The 25,764-nt window shown below is 43.5% G+C and overlaps 1 pseudogene; it reads left to right on the forward strand.

Annotated features, from left to right (window-relative positions):
• Positions 1 to 265: 265 nt before the first annotated feature.
• Positions 266 to 25,534, forward strand: LOC139051719 (uncharacterized; annotated as a pseudogene).
• The last annotated feature ends 230 nt before the right edge of the window (positions 25,535 to 25,764 follow it).

The following is a 25,764-nucleotide window of genomic DNA, read 5'->3' on the forward strand; positions in this document are numbered from 1 at the left end:
AGAGAACAACTTCTCAATTGCAACATGCGGCAAGTTATGTCGCTCAATAACACTGAAAAAAAGTTCCACACTGTAGTTTTTGCTTGCTGCAGAAAAGTCTGTAGGCCATGACCCCGCGTTGCACTCTGCTTCTCCGATGGCTCCTTTGACTGACCACAATCACCACCACTGTTCACATGTGTTCCTTCTGCATGGTTCGCTTCAGATGAATAGTCCAAGTTGAACTGTGAAGAGGACGCGTTCTCGGGTGCCACAAGATGTGAGCATGAAAAAGTACTTCCACTGTCCTCTAGCACATCCCTATGCTGACGATACAGGTGCGATCGGTACGAGGAAAAATTAGTGTAAGTATTGGCACATCCGCCAATACCACAAAATATGCTAAAACCGGGTTCAGCGCTGTGCACTAAACCTATATGACTTACGATCTTCGTAAACTGACAAGATGAAAAAGGACACCTTGGGCAGTGTTTTACGTCCATTGTTGCTCTAATATGCGTGCACGCAATTTAGTTGAACCACTGCGAAATTTTGTCACGAATAATAATTGGCTAGCGTTACGAATGAAAAATGTTATACTAAGATTGAAGCAGCGGAAATTGTGGGTCACAGACACAGAACGGAACGAACAGACGTGGAGAAAGACGCTACCTGGGGCCTAACCACTTAAGAAGCACTTATCCTTTATAGTGTCGAATTCGCACGCGCGCGCGCCCTCACCGCGCGCACAGACACCGCACTGCCGCCACCGAATGACTGTACACTACACGGCCTTCCGAATACGCAGACTACTCACAGAGAGCACAAAAGCAGCACATTTGCAAACGAAAACTGGACTGTCGCTCACTCCGGAAATAATATTATATCAACTTGCGCGACGCGACGCAGCCGGGGAAGCAGACAGCCTGCGGGCGTCGGTATACGGGCTGGTGCAGGCTGCATGCGGCGGAAAGCGGCAATCATTGTACTATCGTCGCATATTGCACGCACAGTAACTTAAAAAGTAATGCACTTTTTTAGATTGTTACACTTTATTTATTTTTATTTGTTTAGTTGACATTATAATTGGGTGCTGCTCCGCAGCCGCGCGCGCCCGTTAGTCCGTTGCTGGGCAACTGCGCTTCCCCGTTACTCCGCAACCGCGCGCCAAAATTCAGTGCGCGCGCGCTTTCAACCGACGTGCAACAACTTTTATAGTTCAGCTCTCTTTGGCGTTGTGGTTTCTTGATTGTATGCTTTTCGTACGATGTCCTCATTCGTAAACCTCTTCACCGATAGGTTCCAAATGCCTAGTCGCCTACGGCGATAAAAATATTGTCGTCACATTCAGTGGGCCATGGACCAAGCGGAGTTTGCTTGAGAACATTAGACAAAGCAAGTCTTTTGAAGACCTGGACTTCTCCGGAATGAGCCTGAAGGTGAGTTATGGTTACTCTGCATTAGTCTTAACCGAGATCAACTTGTCCCGGAGTCACACGACCGCTTTTGATTGCGATCAAGCCCAATCCGGATCGAAATTATCGACGCGCAGCTTGCGCAAAGGAGCCAAAAATTCCATTGGGCCAGGCTTAATCGCAATAAGAAGTGCGCCGTGTGACACACGTATTATAAGAGGAAGCTTCAGCTCGGGAACTGCTAACTAAATAGATGGGAACAGGGGGAAATCGTTTTTCTCGGCAACCATTGCACCAAAATTGATGAGGTTTGTAGCTCAAAATAACAAAAAAAGAAGTGAGTATTTAATGACTGTGGCAAGCGGAATTTCGTTATATGCCTTGATTTAATAATTAAGAATGACTGGAAATTGCAGAACTCCAGAAAAATGGGCTATCACATTTACAACTCAATAATTCAGCATTAAAAAATTATACCACAATTTTGTAAACTGCCGCTAATAACGCATCCAAAGCGGTTAAAATTGGCGTATCATGCACCGCTCTGAAGTGTACGATTAATATGCAAGTAGAGTTTTTGTACAACCCCGTACACATTGTACGAAGGAGGCTGTTTTATTAACCATTTTCAGAATGGCATATGGTTTCTTCTTTTCATATGTTCACTTATTTCCGTATTGTCTGGTTTATTGAATAATTGTAAAACTGGCAGATACAAGGTAAAACTACTTTTCCACCAGGTTTATGATGACGACTTTGGGATGTATGTCGACATTGATGATGAATTTGTCACCCCAGACAAGGCGAAGTTCCTCATCAAGGAAACAGTGCAGTACCGGTGAGGCTTTTGTCACGAGTGCATGTTTTGCATAAAAATATTCACATTACTGAAATTATTTATATTTTGCTAGTTACCTGCAATCTTCCCTGGGCATAATTTGAGCAACCATTCTATGGCATTGTGTGGCTTGGGATTGTCACTCACTGGCAATTGAGTGCGCTCCACTGCAATTGAGTGTCACTAACCCCCGAATGCAGAGATCTAACTTGGATCGCGCTTGGACTTGAAGAAGTCGGCCCGAAGCAAGAAGCGGACATAGTCGATGCTCCCCGTTTACACGACAGTACATTTGAGTGCAAATTAAGAACTTTTAGAGTCACATTTATTTTGGTTTTAGCTTCTTTTTAACTCAAAGGACTTGTTGCGCGTTTGTAGAAATGGCCATAGAGAAGCGAGCAAAATGGTTCGTTCGTATGGTGATCTTTCAACGGCTTTTGTTCTCGATTGCCGCGAGGTGTTCATGCGCCGTCTGGGCCGGCAACCGGATGCAAGCGGCCGAGACGAGCCATATGGTCGGTTTCTGAGGGACCTCGCGCGTCCTTTTTCGCCTATAGGCATTCCAGCCGAAAGGCAGCGGCCCTTGTTCTGGTCGGGCTACGTGACGCTTTGAAGAAAAGACCAAACTATTCGAACGCGCTAGGCCGGAGCCATAAACAAGAAAAAAAAAAACCCAGCAACATGTGCTGCGAACGAGGAGCGAGCGCCGTTGAGTCCCCTGTCCGGACCCATATGAGTGACAACACCCGATAAGAAACAAAATAGATAAAAAAATTGACACGTGCGAATGATTTGTCTACTTCGCATGGAGGCTTTGTCGAGAACAACGGAAGGGAGAGTGCGGCACAGTGATAGACATTGCAATTTGACAGCGCGTGTCGTCTGCTAGGAAAGTGACGTCTGTTAGAAAAACAAGTTGTGGGGCTCGTGCGACTGCCGCGCGCCGCATTTGGTACGAAATTGTTGTCCTGTCAACAGGCTTTCAAGCTGAAATGTCGCATTCACGTACGCTCTCCTCCAAAGAGACTGCACAGCTACCCAAGACGGCACCCATTTTACAGAAGACGAAAAGAGCCTGCTGATGGCACTAGTGAACGACTACAAGCATATTGTAGAATGCAAGAAAACTGATGTCGCGTCGTTGACCAAGAAGAATGAGACATGGAAAGAAATAGCAAAACAATACAATGCCAACCACGGAATTATGCTGCGCGATCACCTCCAACTGAAGAAATGCTGGAGCAACCTGAAACAGAAGTGGAAAGAGGAAACTGCGAAAGAAAACCGAGCGTTAAGGGTCAACACGGGTCACCGTGGCCGCGCTCCGCTTTCGCTTTACGCACCTTGGCCGCGCCCCGCGGGGCGCGGCCAAGGTGCGTAGAGTAGAGGGGGTGCGTCGCGTCGTCTGCTACAGCGCTGGCTTGTTTTTTTTTTTTTTTTTTGCTGTACACTTCGCTAGACTCAGGTGACTGAGCGTCCGAGGCTGCGTTGCGGGAACGCGCGCCTCACTCACTCGAGCATTTTCCAGCTGGTTCTGTCTACAGCTTGTGAACAGCCTGCTTAATCGATATACATAAACAAGCTTCTCACTACATAAATCACTTAGCATTTTTAAAAATAAGAGATGAGGGTAAAAATAATCATTTTTCGCGCTCTTTTTTATATAGCTGGGGCCACTGTATTTTACTTTTCTTAATAAGTGATGACTGTAAAATTAATGATTTTTCGCGCTCTTTATTAGGCTGGGGCCATATTATTTTACTTTGGCAGCACTGGGTACAGTGCATACCGAGAAACCTATTAGGCGCGCTCTTCTTGGTTGGAGTCATCACGTGATGAGCCTAGTGTGCCGTTTCGTGCATGTCTTGATGCTAGAACGAATTAGCCTAATTGACTTAAGAAAACGACAGAAACCCGCAATAAATTTCACAGAAAGTTAGAGAGCGATTGTTCAATCATGCATCATCATGTTCACCATCGATTTTACCATTAAGGAGGGCGATAATATTACTTCGACAGCAACTAGGAAGTGACATCCGCTGCTTCGATCGCTACTCTAATGTCACTGGTAGGGGTGCATGGAGCGCTTTACACGGTGTACGAAACCAGCAACCAAACAAAATGCAATTCATCATGCAAGTCGACAGAAATGCGTTTAACAACACTGCTGGTGTCTTTCGATTTGAAGAGTCATGCCCTAATCTTTAACTCGTGAGCGGCCAGTCACTCAGTTGAGCAGCCGTTGGCTGCACCGCATCAGCAAATTAAGCTAAGATGCGGTAGTATGACCTAAGCAAAAAAAGGGGGGCTCGGCGGTACATTGGGCTGACGCCCATGGTCAGTTAAAAAGTAGACCGGCCCAATCAGAGCAATCTGGCTTGGGCAGGGCTTGGCTTTTGCAAATGGCCAGCCCGTTTGCCGACCACCGGCATACTGTCGGCAGACGACACCGGGCCGGCCTCATGACCGCCGGTTTGATTATCGTGGCCGCGTTCGGCCAACACACGGAGCGGCGACTTCCCCACGATGGCAACAGCATCGCTTGTCCGCGGCAAGCATTCCTGTGTCGTATTTATATGTCGGTTTTACCCACTCAACCTAACCCCCCCCCCCACCCCCTAACAAAAAAAAAATCAATTACTTCTACTCTACAAATTTATCCGGTGCCCACCTCTATAGCGTAACGCAGAGGCCATGAACTGCACAATTGACAAATTATTCTATGCTAGTGAGAATATGCAGGTTGCCCATTCCGAGGAAGTACTGAAATGAAATAGAAGCGAAAAACGACTTAATTACCCGGCAAGATATAAATTAAACTAGTAAACAGAGATGTTGATTATAGATTTTCCACTCCAATTACATATTCAATATGGAGAGAAACAGCATTCGCATGCAGCGTGCATTGACTCCAAGCATTGACTCCAAGGAGAAAAAAAAAACAACAAAAAATGTCGACGCCACATGTTTTACTCCACCTAATCAATGTGATACAATAATTGACCGACGATTCCTCTAAATGAGAATACGACGTTTTGCGTCAGGTAGCCGTCAAAGGACCGGCACCGCTTCGGTGATTTTACTCAAACTGTGACAACAAAAATGAATTTAATTTATTAATAGGATATAGAAAGATGAAAAGCGGGAGGTGGAATTGCCGGCCAAATCAGTTGCTATGCCGGGTAGACCATGCACACCTACCAGCGCTTAATGGCAAAATCGATGGCAAACAAGATGATGCATGATTAAACAATCGCTCTCTAACTTTCCTTGAAATTTATTGCGGGTTTCGGTTGTTTTCTTAAGTCAATTAAGCAAATTCGTTCTAGCATCAAGACATGCACGAAACGGCGCGCTAGGCTCATCACGTGATGACTCCAACCAAGAAAAGCGCGCCTAATAGGTTTCTCAGTATGCACTGCACCAAGTGCTGTGAGAGTAAAATAAAATGGCCCCGGCCTAATAAAGAGCGTGAAAAATGACTATTTTTACCCTCATCTCTTATTTTGAAATATGCTAAGTGATTTATGTAGTGAAAAGTTTGTTCATGTATATTGATTAAGCAGGCTGTTCACAAGCTGTAGACAGAACCAGCTGGAAAATGCTCGAGTGAGTGAGGCGCGCTTTCCCGCAACGCCGCCTCGGGTGCTCAGTCACCTGAGTCTAGCGAAGTGTACTTTACAGCAAAGCAAGAGCTCCGGCACTGTAGCACACAACGCGAAGCACCTACCCTATAGCCCGTGTGCACCTGTGCCGCTTCACTTCGATGCGCCGGATGCACTGGCGCCCCGCGGAGCGCGGCCTCAGTGAGCCGTGTTCACCCTAAGAATGGACGACCCTGTACATGGCAGCTGTATCACACGTTAAAACAGTTCTCAAGCAGTCTCTTGTACCAAAGGGACTGCTAGGGATACCTGAGCAGCACTTTTACTAAAGCAGCACATAAGAAGGTGGGCTGGTGTGTTTTGCATGCTCTTTCGATGCTTCTAGATGAACAGAGTCATCTTTCCGCGGCACACTGTGCGCGGCACACTGTGCGCGGCACACTGTCAATTGAGGAATGCGAACCATATGGCCGGTGACTGTTTGAAACGTGCCAGCGCCGGAAAACCTCAGAGCCATCAGCAACTGCAGCATGGGAGGCACACAGGCTGTCCTCTGTTGTCTTCGCTTTCCTGGTTAGACAACATAGAGAGAAGCTGTCGCACGGCGTTCTTCGTGAATATGTAGCGACCGAGGAATTGTTCGTCGTCATACAGCTCCATTAGATGTCTCGGTCACGTAGGACGGGTTGCGGAATTTTTGGCAAGGGATGCGCCTCTGAAAACGCTGTATCCATGGCGTGGCAAGCAAACTTGAAGTTAGCTAACCTCCACGCAACATTCATTTAGGAGGCTGCCATGTTGGAATAACGCACGAAGTCAGTTTCAAGCTAGCCCGGGAGTAGACTTGAAACTTGAGCTTACTTCGACCAAGCCAAGTCGTCCACAAGTCGTCCGCAAGGTCGAGCACGATTTAAGACGAGCAGCGAAGCTGTCTTGAGACTGCCAGAAGTCAAGTTCGAGCCAAGTTAGATCTCTGCATTCAGGGTTGTAAACATCTGACAGCCTGCAAATGACACTAATGATGTAGTGCACTCACTCGAAGTGCCGCTTACTTTGACCTGTTTAACTGGTATGTAATATACCAGTTAGGCCTATTAGTGTATTAATGTAATACCATCTATTAGGCATATGAGTGTACTAGTCTAATACAGGCCATTAGTGTATCGGTGTGAAATTCAGTGTCGCTGTTTGCGGCATTGATCCTCAGACTGATACACCAATAGGCCTACATATAAATGTGAAGGTCAGTAGCCTCTTAGGCTACATAAATATGAATTGGAGAGCAAAACCACCTGAAATACATTACAGTACTGTCTACTGAATGCCCCAAATACAGTAGAACAAGTAGAACTGCAGAAATTGCTAGAAAAATTTTTTTGCGCAATGTGAATTTTTACACATCGCCTTTCAATATCTTCTTCAGGTCAGCAATCTCGATTGTGAAAGCTTTTGGTCCACTTCAACCAGAGGACATCCCTTTAAGGAAGTGGTTAAACAACAACCTGAACACAAAAATATAAACATATAGAAACTATTAAAAGCTGGGATGCTATATCTGCCACTAAAATTGCACTCAGCAAATATTAAACTATTTATTTGCTTCCAAATTGGAACACGGTGGTACCAAAACTGCCAAACTAATGTTATGAAAAGGTGATGTACTAGTTCAAAATGCTTACCATAATAAAAATATCACAGCAACAACAGGCCAAATATAAAGTGCATAACACCAACATTAAATGTTCTTGCGTTACATCAAAACTGTGTGTAAATGAGGAACAGCTGTAGGTACAAATCTTGCGCGGCATTTGTCAAAAAGCTAGGCATGCCAAAGTAGCAAGCTCGCAAGGCTTAGCGCATTCATAGATTGCGCACAACAATCGGGCTAGTGACACTACTGAATTACGACTACTTTCGGCATTAAGGAAAAACAACATTATACTGCATTAAAAGCTTTAATAAGTCAAATAATTACCTCCAGATGGTAGAATCAGCACTGGGGAAGTCTCCGCAGATCGACTGATATATCCACAAAGCCGCGATGCACAGACATAAAAACAGTTGCCTTGCATTGTTTCGAAGTGGCAACAGTGTCCACTGATGAAACTATGGAAATATACTATGGCGCAAATCCGATTGCGCAGGAACTAACACCATGGCACATCGTTCATTCACTAACAATCTGGTGGCTGTGTTTCTGTTTTCAATTGTATGTACTTAAACTTTCTTTGTTAATTGCCATGGCACAAGCAAATTTAAGGTGGGGCTTCATGTGGCCTAAAGACGAATTTCTGCTCAGTACAGAGAAGTAATATCACAAATGTCACTTGAGTCAGTAGTTCTTGTGCTTTCTGTTCTGTCCATGATTTCACTTCTGCCACCCATTTGTTTTCCTTCTCATTTTGCCGCTGCTGCAATAAAATTACTCAGCAGTGCTTCTGTTTAGCCCCTGCATGTTTATGGATTGTTTTTGTTCTGCATCTCACTGCCATAATATTGTAGCACTATTTCTGTTTTAATTCTGTACAACTTTGACATGGACTCACAATGCATACACACGTGCAATCTTTAATTTTATGCACGATTGTTGATGTCCTCAACATTGAGGAAGTTTCGCCAACTGCAGTGCTTCCAAGTGTACATACGGTGTATGTACTCCCAAATACGCCCCTCGACATAAAGCTGAGCATTGAGAGGCACAGCCAGGGACAGTATTTTGAAAACCGCCGCAGAGTTGTTCAGTGGCTGTACAACGACCTCTGCTCATACAAAATGTAAGTGTTGCTGTAGGGCAATCTTGAGGCACGTGTATCACAATGTCCACTGCAGGAGTGCCCTTGCATCTAATACAATAACTTAAGGTCTGGTTTCACAGAAATAGAAGTATGCAGTGGTGAAATGAGCTTTGCCTCCTGTTCGTCACTCGAAGCACACTTTTAGAGCCCTTACTTGAGAATGTAATACAGTCCAGCCTATTTCATAGCCTCACAGTGCATGGTGTATGTCTTGCATTTGTAAATTACCAAACACACTCAGGAAGCATAGTGACTTCCACTGATGAGTACAGCTAGAATTGCAGTTCCAAGTAATCATAATTTGCATCACTTGTGCAGCTGTTCCCTGCTAAAATTTAGGGTCACTGTAGAATGTTACGTATTCTGTGACAACTGGGGTACAACTGGTGTAAACAGTCTGTACAAGTGTCATTTCTCTTTTCCCTGTCAGCATACGTGGCATAGTGTGCTGGGAAAAGTTGTTTTTCATCATTGTTGCACATCTTACTAGGTATATCCTGGGAAGCTTTATGAGGAAGCTGCAAGGGCACTCATCTCCAAGTACCCCAATTTGTCGGACACGACAGGAACCGGATACATAAGCAAGCTCTCTTCTTGTTGCTCTGCATTTATGCTTAATGATAACATTCAGTTTAAGTTTGGTTCTGTACAATTTACTAAACGATGTTATCTTTTGTAATCTTTATTTAGAAATGCTGTTGACTCTCTCTTGAGGGTCAGTGCAGGGAAAAACATCATCTTGCATCTAGAAGTTTACATACACGCTTATACACAGATATATAAAGCATGAAACACAGTTGACAGTGCTGCGATATGAATACACATGAGCGCAGTCACATTTTTTTTTTCATATTTCTCAGGTTTTCTTTAAATTTCAAAAAGAAGCACCATGTGGGAGGAACAAACCTCATATGTGTTAACAGGAATGCTTGAGCATGTGGCCGCAGATACATCCGCACCTTCTACCACGTACAGTGGCGCTATCAGACAGATTACACGCCACATGAATAATTGCTCAGGGTGCGAGCAATTATTTTTGCGGTGCATAATATCACTGATAGTGCCATTGTGCCTGTAGAAGGCACAGATGTACATGCGGCCATGCGCTCGAACATTGCTTTTAGCAAAATTGAAGTTTGCACTTTGTTACAAAGAACTTGGTTGCACAATTGTGCCTGCCCTGAGCCCCTCTGCAGTAGCAAAATGCATTTCGCCTTATAACAATTATAGATTTTTTAATATTTCATCTTGGTAAACTAATTTGGTGGAATATAATACAGATTCCGAGGAGCATCACATGATGGCAAACAATAACGCTTTGGTTTCACCGAGTCATGGCTTAGTGTTTTTTTTTTCTTTCTACCTTCTTCGCTCTAGTCTCGTGGAACTTCAAGGATGTGTGATGTGCATGCAATCAGGCACACAAGCTCAATGGCTCAATTCCTGGTTGCTACAGGTGCATTTTGATAATAGCAAAATTAAAAAAATACCGTACTTGGTTTCTGTGGTGCATAGTTAAGTGGCTCTGGTTGTCAAAATTAATCTGGAGCCACCACTACAGTGCTTCATAGCCTTAAACGCCATAGATTTGACGTGCTGTGTCGTGCTGCAAGCTGGTCGCGAGGTATGGAATTGGCTGAGTGGCACAAGTTGAAGTTCTCTACACTGAGTTATGCTATCATAGGCTGTGCTACAGCCAGTCTTACTTACTTTGCTTGAGTGTTCACGTTTCATTTCTTACTTTATTTATGTGTTCAGCTACAGGAAAGGCACCTGTTTTTGTGTGTACCTCTGTTTGTCTGCACCTGTGCATGTTTGTGGCCAGCAGTCTAGTAACAGGCAGCATTAATACCTACCACAACCATTCATACCCGTCATGGCACTAATGCTAGCAGCTTATTTATTGTTTTATCACTTTGAATAATTGGTTACGTTAGTGTTCAGGAGCTGCAGGTGTGAGTTGATGTACATTCATTGAGTAGCGAAACATTGCAGCAGTCTGCTGTTGCAGTTTGATATCACGTGATCTGTTCGGTACATACTTGAAAGCAGCTGCACCATGAAGTCGTGTATGCAACATTTTGTGTTCTGTGTATGCATTCGGCACAGCACTGTACTTTCTTCATGATGGAAGGTATGGTACAAAGTTTCCAGTGCATGATATTCTCCAGGATTCCCACCACAATGTACCTTACATGAGCAGATGCACCATAGCACTTTGCATTCACTAGCAGTGCCTTGCATTTTGTGCTAACCAAAACTGATAAACATGGCATGGAGGGTGCTGTTGACCAGTGTTTCCAGCTGGGCAGTGCATCACACTTATAAGCATGGACCACATAAAGTGAAGTTGTTAATTGTGGTACGTGTCATGCCTACATATTTTCTCAAGGAAAGATGTTTAACTGCTTCTAATGTGAAGCGCATTGTGTGCTTAGGGGGGGTCAGACAGCACGATCAAATTTTTTTATGCATAACTGTTAGGCACTGTGGTGCGGAGGAATGTTTTTCTTTCTCTGCTGATGGAAGTGCGGAATTACAGGACTCATGGCGTGAGGCCCTCAGGTTTAAGGCCAAATATGAAAGAAGTAAGCTAAGGAAAGCCGATGAATCCGAGGGACTGCCAGAAAAAAGGCCGAGACAGGAGATGCGACCTGCACTGCCTCGTAGAATGACAAGGCCCACTGCAGTATGTACAGATATCTTGTTTATTACTTATCCTAAGATGTACAATTGTTTGGGAAAGGTTATTGGGAACCATAGCTGTCATGACTAACAATGGGTCCTACAATAGAGTGCCCTGAAACTGCATACAGCTGCATGTCACTTTACAATGCACATCGGCTTTGGAAGTCAGTACTGTTCTAAATGCCCAGTGGATGTTAAACGAATTGAGTCTCAAAGCAGGCTTCTCATTAACTAGCGTATCATTAATATATATATATATATATATATATATATATATATATATATATATATATATATATATATATATATATATATATATATATATATATATATATATATATTGAAGACCCTAATTCACAACAAAATTCACTTAAGTAGTGCACACTGTGGTATATAGATTATAAAAGGGTAAGGTGCCTAAGAAAGGCTGGCCAACATTTTGATAGGAGGACCTATCTTCGTCAAAGGTGGCCTCGTCATCCTCGGCACGTTAGTTTTAAAGGGTTAGTAGAGTGACGTCACTTGCAGTTGTTGTCGGAGGCGGCTGGTTGTGAAGGGAGAGACTGCAAGGAAAATAAGCGCTGTCGCCTGACGTCTGTAAGTGTGGTTCCTAAGGCGAGAAGACAAGAGGGGGAAGGTGGGGGAAAAAAAACAGAGACCACGAGGAAAAAAAAAGAACAAGAAAGGAAAATTAAGGTTATGGGAGAGTGCTGGGGGAGCGAGAGAGTAGGGAGCGTTCAGGGGTGTCGTTGTCAGCATGCTTTTGTGGCTTTAGAGGAGCCGGTCAGCTGGTCAGTGCGCAAGTAACAAAAAAGACCCAAAAAGACATGAGTTGAAAGAATAACTTGAGTAGCGTAACAGCAATGCGTCGGGTAATGTTGAAGTAGTTAAGATGGCGACAAGGCAACAAGGAGCCATCTTAACTCCTTCAAAATTACCCGACGCATTGCTGCTACGGTACTCAAGTTATTCTTTCAACTTATGTCTTTTTGGGTCTTTTTTGTTACTCGCGCATACACCGGCTCCTCAAAAGCCACAAAAGCATGCTGCCAACGACACCCCTGAATGCTCCCTACTCTCTCGCTCCCCCATCACTCTCCCATACCCTTAATTTTCTTTTCTTGTTCTGTTTTTTTTTTCCCTCAAGTCTCTCTTTGTTTTTCTCCCCACCTTCCCACTCTCCCCCTCTTGTCCGCTCGCCTTAGGAACCACACTTACAGACTACGGGCGACAGCACTTATTTTCTTCGCAGTCTCTCCCTTCACAACCAGCCGCCTCCGACAACAACTGCAAGTGACGTCACTTACTAACCCACGAAATCTAACATGCCGAGGATGACAAGGTGGCCTTTCAGAGGTACCTTACCCGTTTTATAACGTTTATACCACAGTGTGCTGCTGCATCTGTCAGCCCCATTCTTGATTCTGGACTTAAGTAGTGCATGTTGTTAGCTGTTATTTGCAACTGCTGCCACTTGCTGCACTTGGATCTTTCTCACATGCGGGAGATAAATCCAAATGTGTTTACTGTATGTACCCTAAAGCAGAACTGACAAAATTTGTCTGACTTTTTTTGCTCTTGATAGCCAACTCCGAAATCAGGGTATGACACCGCAATTCCTGAAATGTTCAACACATAATAAATAATAACATATCTTAATGGATGAATTCAAAAAGTGTGATAATATTTTTTTTTAACTGTTTGCAAGTGATCCCTGTATGTCGCAAAATTTGGGGGGTGGTAGGGTCACGTATCACTGATGTGTGGGTGAGTGCAGTAGTCAAAGCTGTATTATGATCGCCTTTTTGAGAGCCTTAGACAACGTGATAATAGGGGAAAGAAGATGAGAAGAATGAAGGCGACTGCATACACAAACAAAAGCAAGACCCAATACCGCCATAGGGAGTGTGAGCCACAATTTCTGTGGACAATAAAAGGAGAAGATGAAGCTTATTATCTCGTGGAATGTGGTGAAGTGCAGAGAGAAAAGGGGAAGAAGTGTGTATTCACCATGCATCTAGCTTTCAGCGGGACACTCATCGTATGGCTTATCAGCCACTAGATTGGGTTGAACAGTGTGGGTGTCAGCAGTTTGTGACCACTACCTCCAATTTTTGTGATGTACGTGAGATAACTTGTAGAGAAACCCTATTCCAAGAAGTTGTACTCTTATTGGTATGCATTTTGTAATTGTCACCGCAAAGAGGAAATAATATTGCAGTCAAGGAATTTGATGTGGCATGTAGTGAGGTGGTCAGAAGTTATCTGATAAAGGAAAATAAGGAAGGTAGTCTGAGTGTGCATTGATGACACCAAATTTCTGGCTGTATTTTGCTGAGACCTTTATGCTACTTGAATTTATAAGCCAAATTTGTTGCTGTAGACTTATGTGCTCAATGCAAGGAACGAAATTTTTGTAAGAATGATATGACACAAATGACATGAAAGTGTTCGCAAGTGATTATGTGCAATAAAAAAATGCCCACTACTTCTTTCAGGATATTTGTGACACATGGGTGTGACAATGGTCAAAATGGGGACCTGGGTAACAATATGGGCTACTGCTGCTGTACAAAGGATGATATTTTTGGCTGTAATCGCTATTCAAATACTCAGTGAAGTAAACTTCATGAAGTCTAGTATTTTTCAATACTCTCAGCACTACCTTAATCTGAACCATTCTTAGTAAACAAATGACTTCTCAATAAAGCATCACATGTTCTCAGTACTTGCAAACATTGCTGTCTAGTTATGTCTCTCTGCACTACAGTACTGCTTTTGCAAAGGTAATTAGTTAACTTGTTTTCTAGGTCGCAAATATGGCAGACGGGGAGGATGAGGAGTCCATTGCCGCCCATATAGCTGGGATGTGCAAAGAACGCCACAAAGCTAGCCCGAATCATGAATATTTGTCTGACTGCATGAAGCGGACATTTGCTGACAGGAGAGGATGGATTGCCTCTGAAATTCCAAGTGTGAAAGACGTGCTGGAAAAATATCCTGCACTTTCCACAAACGCTATTGTAAGTATTCATGATGGTTTCTTGCCCAGAAAAACAGCTATTTGTTCTTGTATTGCATGGCTCACGCCTTTAAATGTAGCTGTACAAGAAATCAAGTATGGGGACAGTACTATCATAGTAAGCATCATAAAGAAATTGAAGGTTATTGCAAAGGAGCATGGTTGACACATGGTATTTTAGGTTTCTTGTATAGTCCTAAAGGTGTGCTGCTGAGAGGGCATTTCTTACTTTTAAAGAAATTATATATACAAAATGCATGAAATGCTTGGAACTCTAGAAAGAAATATACTAGCAAGCCCCCAAATATCTAAATAATTTATTCATTGCTGTTTCCACTAACCATTTTTAGTTTAATTTCCTAGAAGATGTGTCATGATGTCATAATGCAGAAGATGATTATGATGTTTGTAATTTGATCCCTTTGGCTCATTTGGTCATTTGCTATGCTGCTACTCTGCGATCCATTGTGGCTGCAGAGCAGATGACTGAGCAAACTGGAGCAAGTGGCAAAACATCACATTGTTGTTACGTGACCACCTTCTGTGTTGTTGCATCATGACACATACATCTCTGGGAAAGTAAAATGGAAATTGGTTTATGTAAAGCACTATTAAAGTAAGAGAGAGAGACAAAAGGGAAAGAAGGACAGGGAGGTTAGCCAGTGTGAATACCGGCTGGCTACCCTGTGCTGGGGAAAGGGGTAAAGGGAATAAAAGGAGAAGGAAGAGAGAAGAAAAAAAAAAGAAAAATGCACACAGTAACGCGATGTTACGCGCAACAATAGTCAAAGGCGTACAATTCGCACAATTCACATGTCCTTAAGAACTTGTGCAAAGCCCTTAAGGCCTTGAGTGCAGAAACCCGTCTGGACCAGTGTCCTAGAACTTTCTCTTCTGTGAAGGGGCGATTGTCTAGTTTTTGGAGCACGGTCACGAGCACTTTGCCTTTGCCTATTAGCACGAGCCTTTGCCTATAAAAGTAAAGTATACAGGGTGCCCATAGGCCTGTTAGTATTTCTTCTAATGTTTTCATGTCGACTTTTATGTGGCTAAAAAAAATATGAGGTTAGAAAATGCCCATGTTAGTACTCCTTTAAAGAGTTTCAAATAGCCACAGAAAATTTGTTATTATTCAGATGCAATTACATGCACTCAGTAGTGGAACAAAAAGCATGTTTTGATTTGTGAAATGATAATCTGTTACAGCTATTCTGTTAAATGTCTGTTCTTTCGGAAATTTGCTAGATCTTCCCATGGTTATTTGCATTCATTGAAATTCCTTGCAACATTAAGAAGGCATGCCTGTAGTATATTGGGAAGTGTTCTCTGTTCTCAATGGCTTGGCAAAGGCGCCTTCAAAATAAAAATTTGTCGATAAGCGACAAGTTATTACGACTTTTTTTTTTGCCGGGTAATTAGTGTGGACAGTGGAGTGAGCCCTACACCCCTTGTTCGACTGGCTGCAGCACTATTTCAATGAGGAGGCTGAAAATTTTATGCTATCAGCCTCCTCGCTGAAATAGTGCTGCAGTTAGCCTCAGGTCAGATGGGAAAATTCAGCGTAACTTAGAGTAAGTGCACTTTGCTGTTAGTGTCACATGCAGGCTGTCAGATGGAAAAGTTTAGTTACACATGCTGTGGAGTGCACTCGGCAGCAAGTGTGTTTGATGAAATCGCTGCTCTGCGGTGACGTGTGTAGCCTCAATACTAGCACTTAAGACTAAATAAGAAAATAATGAACGCAGAGTTAGCACTAATTCTAAGACAGTTTTTTTAAGTTTAAAATGTTATGATGGTCCTTGTGTCATCAGTAAAGTTAAAACAAGCTTGAAACGTTCATGTAAACAATGAAAGGAAATTTTTCAACGTTCAAAGTCCATCTTTTTGATGGTATGGATTCTGAACATGTTCCTTGCTTGTATTGGCTCAATATACATGCAGGGTGTCTACCAACCGGGAAAACCGGGAATTCTCAGGGAATTTGAACAGTCTGGAAAAACTCGGGGAAAACTCAGGGAATTTGTGCTTCCATCAGGGAAAATTAGCTGTAACTTTATTGAAAGGGAACGAAAGTCGTGGTAATGCTGGCTCCAGTAACAGTGGAATCGCAACGAATCATTATTGACGCCGTGTCATCGGCACGATGTATTGCCAGTGTAGTTAACGACCGATTTTCTAGACGCCCGATTTTTCGGACATGCCCGATAATTTGCACGGATTTGCGGCACCACCACGTACTCCATATAGTCAATGTATATTGCCCTGACTGCATGTCTGAAATGGCATTAATCAAAGCCGCCTCCGCCGCTATTTTGATTATCTCGCCGCCTCGAACCGGCACTCTCGCAGGCAAATCCGCAAATCCGTAACCACCACCGCGGCAACGTCAGGCCTAGCTGCTTCTATGTTCGCTATTAAGCTTCTTGCCGTGCGGTGCCGTGTTTTTCATTGAAAGAATTCGCCGCTATCACCACTGGCACCGACTCCGCCTTTGTAATCCTAGCGATTGGCTTTGAAGCTCGCAGAGCACAGCGCGTTGCGTAATGCCAGTCTGCGAAAGTTAGCTTCGCCTCGGTACACTACTGTTAGGCGGTGAAGCATAACAAGCGTGGGAAGGGGGCAATTGTCGCGGGACACAGTATACATTACTTAATTACACATGCGTGCACGTCGTCTTCTGTCACAGTACAAGCCCTGATATGCCTAAAAAGCGTACTGGCAGGCCTTCAGAGCTTTTTGAGACGTGCCTGTGGTAATTGTAGCCCTTAAAGGCAGTTAAAGACATGCATTTTTTCAGACTGCCCGTTTTTTTTCAATTTTTTTGTTTTGCGGCCCCTCGGAAGTCCAAGAAATCAAATGTTGACTGTACAACTGACCAAGAAGATGCTTCAGATGATCCATGTGGTGAAAGCGTGGTAGAGGGAGGATGAGAACAGAAAGGACCGACGCACTGAGGAATTAACGGGAAAGGAAGGGTGCCGCCACCTTTTTGAAGAAGCTTGAGCTAAAAAAACTAAGTGATGGCTGATGCTGAGACACAGGTGTCCCTCATCCAAACCAAAATAAATTGTTTACGCAGTGAAACCCAACACTGAGATGTTGTGTACGGGCTGAGAGTATGTCAGGACAGTTAAGGTTGACTTCCCAGCTGCTGAGAGAGAACCTTAGTTGTGACAAAGTTCAGGACCTCATACAGATGAGCTTGCTATCAGTTGATAGAAATAGCTGATATTAAAAAAATATTTACTTATGTATGCATCTCCTTTTCATTCGTATTTGAAAATGTTCGACTCAATTTGGAATGGGCTTTACCATTTCTTTCGCTGTGCATTTTACTAACACCTTCCTTCTGTTTTCTTTTTAAATAAAATATATATTACTCCTTACTATTCAAACTGGATTAAGTCATTTTTTTGTTTCAGCATGCTTACTAGAGAGTGACAGCATCGGGCAACGTGGTGTCAGCCTGTCTTGACATAAAACAAAGATCTAACTCATTCTGGGAATTTCGCAAAGGTGCTCAGGGAAAACCTGGAAAACTCGGGGAATTTGGAAATGTCAACTTGGTAGACACCCTGATGACCCCTCCCACCCTTTCCTATGTTTTGGTGCGAGCTCCTCCACCCTCCCCTGAGGGTACTCTGATGCAAAACATGAAGGAAGTGGGCAGTGCTAAGAACTTTGGCTGGAGACCTATCCAACGACTTGCCCTTTCCACTATAAGCCTGTTCAACATAGAAAGGAGTGACCTCCAAATGTTGGGTAATGTTGTCTTGTACCGGTGAATCTTGTCCTGTGACATAAACTAAGGGTGATTGTCCTTGCCGACATACCCGGCAATTTGCAGGGTGTTATGATCTGTAAGGAAGAGGATGACAGAAGGCAGATGAATAGGAGAGGACACGGAAGTGGAACCTTTAATAGGCCTGTGATGTTTGCTTCATGCTGATGGGCTCCTACAGGCAAATACAAAATGAAGACATGGGCTTATATGTGTGTTAGCATTTTTTTACATGCATGCAACCTGACTTGGCTCTCATCAGCAGCTAGGCACTATGCTGTTGATGGCATTTAGGACTCCCAAGTGCTGCTGGCTGTGACATGGTGACTAGCGCAAAGGTGCAAAGCCAGCGTTCTGCCTGTGTGACATTTTGCATAAATCCAGGGAAAACACGGGGTAGGCGGGAGATGGAAATTCAAGACGATGAGCAAAAGGAGAACAAGGTGGAAGCAGGGGCCAACGTTTCGACAAGTGGATTTGTCTTCTTCAAGGCTTCAAGAAGACAAGTCCACTTGTCGAAACGTTGGCTCCTGCTTTCACCTTGTTCTCGTTTTGCTCATCATTCTGCATAAATATATGTCTAGCTGTGGGTGGGACCAGTGACTTGCTCAGTTGCCATTTTCCTTTATCATTGAGTGCTCCACAATAGAAGTAAAAATATCATCCATGAAAGAAACAGGGTGAACAGGGGAAGTTGTTCGAATTGATTAGAATCAAGCTGTGTAGGCAAAGTAATCGCATATTGCTGATCACCTGTCACACCAATGGTACACTGCAAACACATCAGTGGGTGCAGCATTTGACTCCAGTTTATCTTGCACCTACCGTATTGTTCATTTGTGGAGAGCAAAACTGTGTCCTTTAGCACGTGGCAAAGGTTAAAGACATTAATTAGAAGTTTTTGCGATCTGGGAATGTGGTTGTTTGTTATGGAAAGAAGATACCTCTTTGTGTTGTTTATTGATATCTGTGACAACTGTCTGGGTAACATATGCACAGACTATTTGTGTTGCAAAATTTTACCTCGGGCTGGTCTTGTGCCGCGTTCCTTGTCTCGACTTCATCTGTCCTGGCGTACAGGGCCTGCCATGTGAAATACCTCTTATAGGTGGAGCTGTTTCATTGGAGTGAAATAATTTCTGAATACATTGAATTATGTACTGCACACTGCTGTACAATGTCTAGTTGAGGGTTTTACATTGTACTGCCTAGCCTTATCTAGATAAGACCCCTGCAACAATCGCAAATCTTTTCATTGAGCATAAAAGTAATGAAGTTGGGGTTTCAGTGTCCCAATGCCCTCTTTCTTTTCGCACAATGTTGTGCTTGTATATTGTGTTCAACGGTGGCCATTGTAAATATCGTGTCACTGTTATCTTGCATCATGCTTAGCTGGAAGGGATGATATATGTACCAGATCTCAAGCATAAATCAAGAAAATAGAAAGTGAATGTGAGGTAACATCACCCTTTTTAAGGCTAAAGGATTTAACATACATTGTTGACTGAATCTTGCCAAATCCAGGACCTAGACATACCTAGGCTTATTTGTTCGTTCTCGCATACTTCAAGATAGAAACGTTATCAAAGCACTATCTTGCAGCAAAATCTTGGGTCACGTTCAGTCGCATGCTTAACAGCAGTGCATAGATTACTTCTATTATCATTCCCCTAGCTATAAAAAGTCTTTCTGCCATAATACCGGGCAGAGAGAATTGGCGTTTAGACTTCGAAGACACACAAGGATTATCTGTTCTTTCTTTGTTCACAGTATTTAAACAGCTTGAGTTACTTTGCAGATGCAGCAAAAATAATTGGAATTAGTATGGTGGCATTTGCGCAACAGGGCAAGACAATTGTGATAATTTGCACTAGTTATGTATGCTGCCACTGACCTTGATAATGCACAATTTTGAGACCAATATGTGAATGAAACCGCCATCTGTCCTGCTTCATTTCCTGGGTTTGTTTGTTGGTAGTTCACAAGTGCCAACACTGTCTCCAATTCCAAGCAAAAATCTCGTGCCGGTGACAGGGGCCACTGCTTGTTGTTTACGGTCGCTACTGTTTGAGGATTTGTTTTATGCTTTTGCATCGACCAACGTTGTTATTCCAGCACCTTTAATAGAAAATTATGGGCTAACCTGTACTTTGTTGCTGCTCAATATTCGTAACAAGTTCTAAATATTTTGGTCCACATTGTAGAATGAAACACTTGCATTTATCTGGATTTCTGTTTTCAGACATCCAGGAAGCCAGTTCATGTCTCTCCAAGAGCTCAATTCTTGTATAGTGAGGTGTGCATACACTAGTGCCCGCTCTTTTCCTTTTTTTTTTTCCTGGATAAAACACGCAAGAAAATGTACAGTTCCATTCACGGATGTAGGCAGAAAAATGCAATGTAGCTGCAAAGTCTGAGCACAAACAAAGGAAGCGAGAAGTACATCTTCTTTCGAATTAGCTGTTGTAGAAATTCTGGTCACTGTATACACTGGTTTTGATGTATATTTCCACCGTTCCTTTTTGTATGCTGCTGTATATTCGCATTAACATTTAACATTTAACTTTTATCTTCTGTTTCTATGCATCGCTGTGTGCTATTTAGTGCTTGTTCATTAACATTGCACCATTGATTGGTTCACTGCACGCCCCTTTACCTAATGCACCCACCTGCATTTTACTGCTGTTGTACAAAAAATTAAAGAGGAACCTCCCTAAGCGGGAACTGTACAAAATATACATAGCATTTAATGCCAGTCAGCGTGGTGCGGAATTTGTTATGCATGATAATGAATCGCGGGCAGTTACGCTGATGTAGTATGCATTTTAAAATTTTGTATGCATAAGGAGTACGAGCAGAAAGATGCACATATTTACATTGCTGAGCATACAGATTCCGCAACACGCCGACTGCCCTACAATGCTACGCATACCTTTGACCGTTCCCGTTCAAGGAGGCTCTGCTTAATTTGTTTGCGGGATGCCCGGTGTGGCATAACCAACGTGTGCATGCGTAATTAATGCATGAGTGGTGCATCCTGTTGTTTTCGGTCCCCATTAGTTCACCTTCCATTCTCACTGGTCGGGTACTTACGAGGTCATACCATACTGCCTGCTATCCCCCTTTTTGTATAGACCTAGGCATTTCTTGCTTAGGTTTAGTGTCTCCTTTCTACGTATGGTGTACGGGGAACGGTGAAAGTAGACGGGCTTGTAGAATGTTTTGCGTTGGCATGCCTATTGTGATCGTGGACAGTGGGTCATTTGTCACCATACACTGGATGGCAGCTATCACCTGTGCACACAATGAGCTTAAAGTGCACATGCTCGCCCTGTATTGGGAAAGAGGGCTTGGCTTCACACGAATTTTTTGACCGGCAACCATATAATGCGATGCATCAAAAACTGGCAGCTCCCACTTCACGCGTTAATCAGGGATAAGTGAAGCTTTCTTTGATGTTTACAGAAAGGTTTTCACTTCTCTGTAGCTCAACGCTTCGTGCTCATTGCATGGTGTGGTCAGGGTCTCATCACTTCACGTCTTTGTCCGCACTCGGCTGCTTTTGTTGACCACGTCTTTGTAGCTGACTTCTTCAGTTTTCTCCTGCCCCAGTCTAGAGTAGCAGGCCAGAGCAAGCTATAGCTAAGGCCAACCTTTCTGCTCTTCTGTAAATAAATTTTTCTCTCTCATTTGGCAACTTCCCTACTTTTGTTCTGCTTGTCTATTCTGAACACGCCCATTCTTCATGATGAGCTAAGAATGCTCACAGGCCCATTTGCGAGGGTTGTGCGAGCATTCAAAACTTTCGAATAACGAAATCGGATAGTGTCCTATTCGATAGGGTCTTCAAATTGAATGGTCGCTATTTGTAAATGTGAATATTTTAGTAATATTTCAAGATATCAACTGTGCCAAAGTAAGCATTTAAAGGAAGCAAATGTACTGTCAATTTTCACCCCTGTGGGCATAGTATAGACATACTAAAACATGAGAAATTGCATAGGAAAGGAGGCTACATCACATGGGTAGCCATATTTACCAGTCTGTAGAGCGATCATTTGCAATGCCTGAATAGCCCTGTGTTTGTGAAGGAACTACTTGTTTGCTCCATTCGTGCTTTTAATAACGCTTCATAACGTATTGTGTGTAATGACAGAAACTCGACAACTGAGATGTGAGCATTGTTTTATGTTAGTTGTGATAACAACTATTCATTACTATAAAATTATCTGCTTGAAAAGTATTCAGTTCAATTCACTTCTGGCACTACTCAACTCGTGCTCAACTTGGTTTTGAAAATTACTATTTGCACAGTGCTACAATTTTCACATATCCAGTGATCCAAGTTGTATAATTGGCAAAACAGCTGCAGCCAACAACCATAAAAGGGGGAGGGGGAAGAAGCAAAAAAAAAAAAAAGCTTCGCTTTAATAAATATGAGTGTATGACTAGCTTCCATGCTTTTCTGGTGCTTGGATTTGAAAGAGGTGACAATGCTGTTATTTTTGTTCTAGCATCCGGAAAGAGAACACAGCCCACTGCCTGTTTGCAGCTTCACTGAGACATGTTGAAGCCAGTGGGAATAAAGGCAGAGCCCTCATCTCAAGGTTGGTGTTACCTTTTGTGCACTTTGGTGTTGCTTACAATGTGCCCTGTTGCACGGGTGCTTGGTGTGTCAGTACGTGAAGAGGCCTTGCAGTGCCTTTTGTGAAAGGTGTGGAACGTGTCTAATATCTGTGGGTCATCTATCTGACAAGTCTTTTCTAGCAAAAAGCTTTTGATTGTGCCTCGTATGGGTAGAGTGGTCGGCAACATTATGCTCCTGCTGTCATGGCCTTGCTGCCTTTCCACTCTTTTCGTATTGTACTAACTCCACTCAAATACATGCCACTGTGCCTAAGCAAGTGTCGCCCACAGTGCTCCGTCCGTCTTGGTGCCAAACTTTGCATCAGTGTGATGGTAAGGTAGTGTACCACGACTTTCAATTGTAACCGCTCGTCTCGGGGACCGTGTTATCAGCGGCGTCGCTCACCGTCAGATGGTGGCACTAGCACATCAGTAATGATATTTCTCCATCCTCTGCCCCTGCTTTTGTTAGAGCCATTGCTTCGTGCTGATGTCTAAAGTAATCCTTCCCATAGCCATGGTATTTACCCCGAATAAAGGAGGGATAAGTGTGAATTTTTAAAATCTCAGAAAAATCAGGCAGCCTTTTGAGTGAAATTGTAGGCTTGCAGGGGGCATTATCACGATTATCATCATCATCATCAGCCTTGTTATGTCTACTGCTGAATGTTGGCCTTTCCTAGTGCTCTCCGGTGACCTCTGTCTTGCTCCAGCTGACCACATCGTATCCCTTCAAATTTCCTAATTTCCTCACAGTTCCTTGCTCAGGGTGTCTACCAACCGGGAAAACCGGGAATTCTCAGGGAATTTGAACAGTCTGGAAAAACTCGGGGAAAACTCAGGGAATTTGTGCTTCCATCAGGGAAAATTAGCTGCAACTTTATTGAAAGGGAACGAAAGTCGTGGTAATGCTGGCTCCAGTAACAGTGGAATCGCAACGAATCATTATTGACGCCGTGTCATCGGCACGATGTATTGCCAGAGTAGTTAACGACCGATTTTCTAGGCGCCCGATTTTTCGGACATGCCCGATAATTTGCACGGTTTTGCGGCACCACCACGTACTCCATATAGTCAATGTATATTGCCCTGACTGCAGGTCTGAAATGGCATTAATCAAAGCCGCCACCGCCGCTATTTTGATTATCTCGCCGCCTCGAACCGGCACTCTCGCAGGCAAATCCGCAAATCCGTAACCACCACCGCGGCAACGTCAGGCGTAGCTGCTTCTATGTTCGCTATTAAGCTTCTTGCCGTGCGGTGCCGTGTTTTTCATTGAAAGAATTCGCCGCTATCACCACTGGCACCGACTCCGCCTTTGTAATCCTAGCGATTGGCTTTGAAGCTCGCAGAGCACAGCGCGTTGCGTAATGCCAGTCTGCGAAAGTTAGCTTCGCCTCGGTACATTAGTGTGAGGCGGTGAAGCAAAACAAGCGTGGGAAGGGGGCAATTGTCGCGGGACACAGTATACATTACTTAATTACACATGCGTGCACGTCGTCTTCTGTCACAGTACAAGCCCTGATATGCCTAAAAAGCGTACTGGCAGGCCTTCAGAGCTTTTTGAGACGTGCCTGTGGTAATTGTAGCCCTTAAAGGCAGTTAAAGACATGCATTAATTTTTTTCAGACTGCCCGTTTTTTTTTCAATATTTTTTTGCGGCCCCTCGGAAGTCCACGAAATCAAATGTTGACTGTACAACTGACCAAGAAGATGCTTCAGATGATCCATGTGGTGAAAGCGTGGTAGAGGGAGGATGAGAACAGAAAGGACCGACGCACTGAGGAATTAACGGGAAAGGAAGGGTGCCGCCACCTTTTTGAAGAAGCTTGAGCTAAAAAAACTAAGTGATGGCTGATGCTGAGACACAGGTGTCCCTCATCCAAACCAAAATAAATTGTTTACGCAGTGAAACCCAACACTGAGATGTTGTGTACGGGCTGAGAGTATGTCAGGACAGTTAAGGTTGACTTCCCAGCTGCTGAGAGAGAACCTTAGTTGTGACAAAGTTCAGGACCTCATACAGATGAGCTTGCTATCAGTTGATAGAAATAGCTGATATTAAAAAAAATATTTACTTATGTATGCATCTCCTTTTCATTCGTATTTGAAAATGTTCGACTCAATTTGGAATGGGCTTTACCATTTCTTTCGCTGTGCATTTTACTAACACCTTCCTTCTGTTTTCTTTTTAAATAAAATATATATTACTCCTTACTATTCAAACTGGATTAAGTCATTTTTTTGTTTCAGCATGCTTACTAGAGAGTGACAGCATCGGGCAACGTGGTGTCAGCCTGTCTTGACATAAAACAAAGATCTAACTCATTCTGGGAATTTCGCAAAGGTGCTCAGGGAAAACCTGGAAAACTCGGGGAATTTGGAAATGTCAACTTGGTAGACACCCTGATGACCCCTCCCACCCTTTCCTATGTTTTGGTGCGAGCTCCTCCACCCTCCCCTGAGGGTACTCTGATGCAAAACATGAAGGAAGTGGGCAGTGCTAAGAACTTTGGCTGGAGACCTATCCAACGACTTGCCCTTTCCACTATAAGCCTGTTCAACATAGAAAGGAGTGACCTCCAAATGTTGGGTAATGTTGTCTTGTACCGGTGAATCTTGTCCTGTGACATAAACTAAGGGTGATTGTCCTTGCCGACATACCCGGCAATTTGCAGGGTGTTATGATCTGTAAGGAAGAGGATGACAGAAGGCAGATGAATTGGAGAGGACACGGAAGTGGAACCTTTAATAGGCCTGTGATGTTTGCTTAATGCTGATGGGCTCCTACAGGCAAATACAAAATGAAGACATGGGCTTATATGTGTGTTAGCATTTTTTTACATGCATGCAACCTGACTTGGCTCTCATCAGCAGCTAGGCACTATGCTGTTGATGGCATTTAGGACTCCCAAGTGCTGCTGGCTGTGACATGGTGACTAGCGCAAAGGTGCAAAGCCAGCGTTCTGCCTGTGTGACATTTTGCATAAATCCAGGGAAAACACGGGGTAGGCG

The sequence above is a fragment of the Dermacentor albipictus genome, unplaced genomic scaffold (genome assembly GCF_038994185.2).
Source record: "Dermacentor albipictus isolate Rhodes 1998 colony unplaced genomic scaffold, USDA_Dalb.pri_finalv2 scaffold_14, whole genome shotgun sequence".
NCBI classification, from domain to species: domain Eukaryota; kingdom Metazoa; phylum Arthropoda; class Arachnida; order Ixodida; family Ixodidae; genus Dermacentor; species Dermacentor albipictus.